Below are 4,411 nucleotides of genomic sequence, written 5' to 3' on the forward strand. Positions count from 1 at the left end.
AATGTACATGAATGTCCATAACATCTTGTTACAGTCCCAAACTGAAAACAATCCAATGTCCATGAGCAGGAAAGTGAATTAATAGACTGTGGTATATCCATATAAAGGGTTACTACTCAGCCATAAAAAACAATGAGCTATTGATACATGTAACAACTTGGAGGAATTTCAAAATAATTGTACTACATGAAAGAAACCAGATCAAAATTTCTAACAAGCCAGTCACAGTGGTGTGTGCCAGTAATCCCAGCAGCTGGGGATGCTGAGAGAGGAGGATCCAATTTCAAAGTCAGCCTCAGCAAAAGCAAGCCACTAAGCAACTCAGTGAGACCCTGTCTCTAAATAAAGTACAAAATAGGACTGGGGATGTGGCTCAGTGGTTGAGTGCCCCTGAATTCAAACCCCGGTACCCATAAAAAAAAATTCTAACAAATGCAAACTCTAATGACAGAGAGAAGATCTGGTTACTGTCTAGAAGCAGAAAGGTGTGGAGAGAGGAATTACAAAAGGGCATGAAGGAATTTTAGGGACAAAGAATATGTTCATTATTTTAATTTTGATGATAATTTCATGAGTGTGTACATATGCCTAAATATATCAACTTTTACACTTTAGATATGTATAATTAATTGATACCAATTCTAATGCAATAAAGACAGAAAAGTTTTTGTGTGTACAATGATTTTTTATCATTATCTAGAATACTAGATAATTGTACCATAAATTTTTTCTACACATAATTTTAATAATAGCATTACCAAAAGAAACAGAAAGATTTAACTATTTTCACGATTTTGAAAAATATAATTAAACACCATTTCTTGTAATATGACAATTCTCTTTTGTAACAAACTGAAATGATCATTTTCTTACTGTTAAATTACTTTATATTTTTTTATATTTCAAATACTAGGTTTTTCTGACATTTATAAAATAAAAATAATATTTTGTTCTTTTATTTCTTTTGTATACAAATATGAAGTGAGTTCTACTAAAAAACACCAATCCTCTCTCACATATTACAGTTAGGAATATATTGCCTCCTATGGGGGGTGATTTGATTCTGTAAATCAAAATTAAAATGCTCATGTTCTCTGACTCAGTTTCAACTCCTATGCATTTATTCTATAATCTTTCATATGTGAAATATAAAATATATGCACATGAAATATTTGTTACCGCCTACAACTAATAGTATAAGATGGAAACTATCTAAATGCTTTATCATTAAGAGACTGTTTATAGTATACTTCTACAATGGATCACTATGCAGACAACAGCCTGAATGATGTCCTTTTATATGTGGTGATTTAGGACAATTTTCAAGAGTTTCAAGTCAAGAATAGAGCAAAGAATATGATTACACTAATGTTTTTGGTGAAAAGAGGGGAGAGAGGGAGAGAAAGGGGAAGGGAGGGGGTGTGTGCCTGTGCACAAGGCAGGGTTGGGGAGGGAGGAAGAGGGAGAGAGGGAGAGGGAGAAAGGAAGCGGGTATTTTATATGTATGATGGCAAATGCATGGATTTTCTTTGGGAGAATCTCCAAGAAACCATGTACAGTGTTTCCTCCAAAGAGGGAACTGGGTAATTGAGGAAAGACAGAGAGATTTATTGTATATGATTTTGTATCTTTTTATCAAGTATATGCATACACACAATTTTAAAAATTAAAAGAAATATAGGCTCATGATATACAGTAAAGTGTTACTATTTTTCATTGCTTCCCACCCATTCCATCACTTGAAGAGGACTGAAGTTCTTTTTTTGTTAGCTGACAAAAAGCAGACATTTCTATCATTACAATCAGCCTACACATCATTGCCAAGTTATTAGAGAAAACCTGGACCTTTCAACTTTAACATTTAAAGTGTTTGGCTTTAAAAATCTCCAATCTAAAGAGTAGTGATGATTTGATGGTTGCAAATGTAGAAGAGAATCCTCTTTGGGGGTTGGAATTGCTTTTTGTCCAAACTGGGTAACTGCTAAATTGCTTCAATGTATTAGGATACAGAGTCTCAGAATGATTATCTAGTGTAATACTGTAATTACATCTCTTAAGGTGGTTGATTTTGTATCATATAAAATGTGTAATATATTATAAAATGTGCACTATATGTGTAAAACGTATTTAGAGATTAATGGCAAAAGGTTTGGAAACTTATTTAGAAGTTTTGAAAAATTTTTTAAACTTTAAAACAATGATGTACAGTATTCATTAGAAAATAAGTTTCAAAGTTTAAAACAGAAAAAAGAAATATAAAGATCCTATGTTTTGTAAAATGATATCTTGCTCATAGGTGAAGACTCTTAAGTCCTATATTTTTGGCCATTCCATTGATTTCCAATGAAAAACAAGTTAACTAATCAACATCAAAAGAAATCTTAAGCAGACTAGAAAAAAAATTCACATTCTCATATGCATTCTTACAACACAGGCACAAATACATGCAGATCAGAGCCAGTTTGTGATGTTTCCTATCCCCAGGAATTCATATCTGTTTTTCTTCTTCAGATAGCTACAGATGTTTACACAACTCTATAGTCATACAAACGAACTAGCACTTAATCCCTTAGAAGGATTGTTATAATACATACCCCCAGGAGAATGATGTCTTTGTTTCTTTGATCTTGGAGTCATACAACATATGGTCTGGCAGATTTTAAGTTCCAAATATCTATTTTTAGACATGATGGATCCTTACCCTTATCTTTTAATAAAAGAGAAAGTATTTGTTGAGCTGATACTCGCTTTCACAATGGCACTCTAGGTGAGAAAGCAAGAGTCTTTGTCAGTTTAGAAAGTTTGGTGAGATGAATAATTTAGTCTGTAGGAGTAATGTATCTAGGGAAGAAATTTAAGCAGGGATTTAGATAATGCAGGCAAGTAATTTAATGATCTTAGGATATTTGATTCACAATGGCTTATTTAAATATGTACTAAAATACATACAGATCACAATTCACAATTGTGATATTCTCAAGGGCAATACAGAACACATACTTCCTTACATAATAGAGAAAAATTTAGTTGTTTTATGTGCATTAAACATTTAAGAACTCTTCTTCTTTTCCGTCTTTGTCTTTTGCAAATGTTCACAGAGGATCACATTGCCTGGTCAAAACAGAGAACAGAGTCAAACTTAGGGTTATATTTCATACCAGGAAAAATTGACATACTTTTGAGTTCTTATCTTTAATTAGACAAATATGTTAGTTGTAAAAGCAATTTTCTGAGAATAATTCTAGGCATTATAATAGGGATTATTTTCTCAGATTGTCATAGTAATTGATAGCAAAGTATGTTATATCATGAAACTCACCTTGGCATTGGGAAAATCATACATAGCACATTCTGCTGGGCCAAATAAGAGAATAACTTCCTCTGTCTCATTTGTGACTGGGGAAGTCATTAGTCTTATCAACAAAAACACATGTCATTAAAATCTGCCTTCGTGTCCTTTGGCAAATCTTAGAGGCTGTCCCATCTCATACTAGAAAGGAGAATTTCCCAGTATGGAGTTACACGTACTCATTCAGTTCTCGATTTACAAATGGATTGGGTTTCAAAACTTTGACTGCTACATAGAGTAGAATTCCAATTTAAAACAATGTTCTAGATGGCACAACTGTTCTGAGGATAACCCACAAAATGAATTGTTGTAAAAAATACTAATAAACAAAACAGTTGCAAAAACAAATATCAAAACAGAAAGCAACAAATGGATTAAAAATAATTTTTATGATGCTAGAGATGTAGTTCAGTGGTACAGCACTTGCCCTGAATGTACCAGGCCCTGGGTTTTGTAGTACTACAAAAAACAAAAACAACAACAAAAATCTTATATTATTATGTTGTGTTATTGAATACTGGTTTCTGAAGAAAAATTTTCATAAAAGAAGACAGCCTTTCAAAAACATTTTTATTAATTAGCTATATATATGATAGTGGAGATCATTCTGATATATTCATACATGCACAAAATACAAATTGCTCCATTTCAATCCCTTGTATTTCCACTTTCCCTCCCTTTCTCCTTCCCCCTATTTCCCTTCCTCTACTCTGTTGGTTTTCCTTCCATTTATTTATTGTTTTTTAAGTTGTTGCTTTACAGATACACACAAAGGTGGAATTCACTATGGTATACTAATATGTATACATAGCATAATTTGGTCAATTTCATCTGGCAACTCCTCCTTTGTTCCTTCCCTCCTCTCTCCCTCTCAATTCCCTTCCTCTACACCACTGATCATTCTTTTTTTTTTTTTTAATTTTTTATTGTGGGTTGTTCAAAACATTACAAATTTCTTGACATATCATATTCCACACTTTGATTCAAGTGGGTTATGAACTCCCACCTTCACCCCATACACAGATTGCAGAATCACATCAGTTACACATCCATTGATTTACA

General features: G+C 32.8%; 1 long non-coding RNA gene across 1 annotated transcript in view; it reads right to left on the reverse strand.

Moving 5' to 3' along the window:
- Positions 1 to 2,871: 2,871 nt before the first annotated feature.
- Positions 2,872 to 4,411, reverse strand: part of LOC125611215 — a 15,833-nt gene continuing 14,293 nt past the window's right edge. The window contains exon 2 of the long non-coding RNA XR_007341350.1: positions 2,872 to 3,111. This is a non-coding gene — a long non-coding RNA (uncharacterized LOC125611215). The remainder of the gene's footprint in view (positions 3,112 to 4,411) is intronic.

This window comes from Marmota marmota, unplaced genomic scaffold (assembly GCF_001458135.2).
Source record: "Marmota marmota marmota unplaced genomic scaffold, marMar, whole genome shotgun sequence".
In the NCBI taxonomy this organism is placed as follows: domain Eukaryota; kingdom Metazoa; phylum Chordata; class Mammalia; order Rodentia; family Sciuridae; genus Marmota; species Marmota marmota.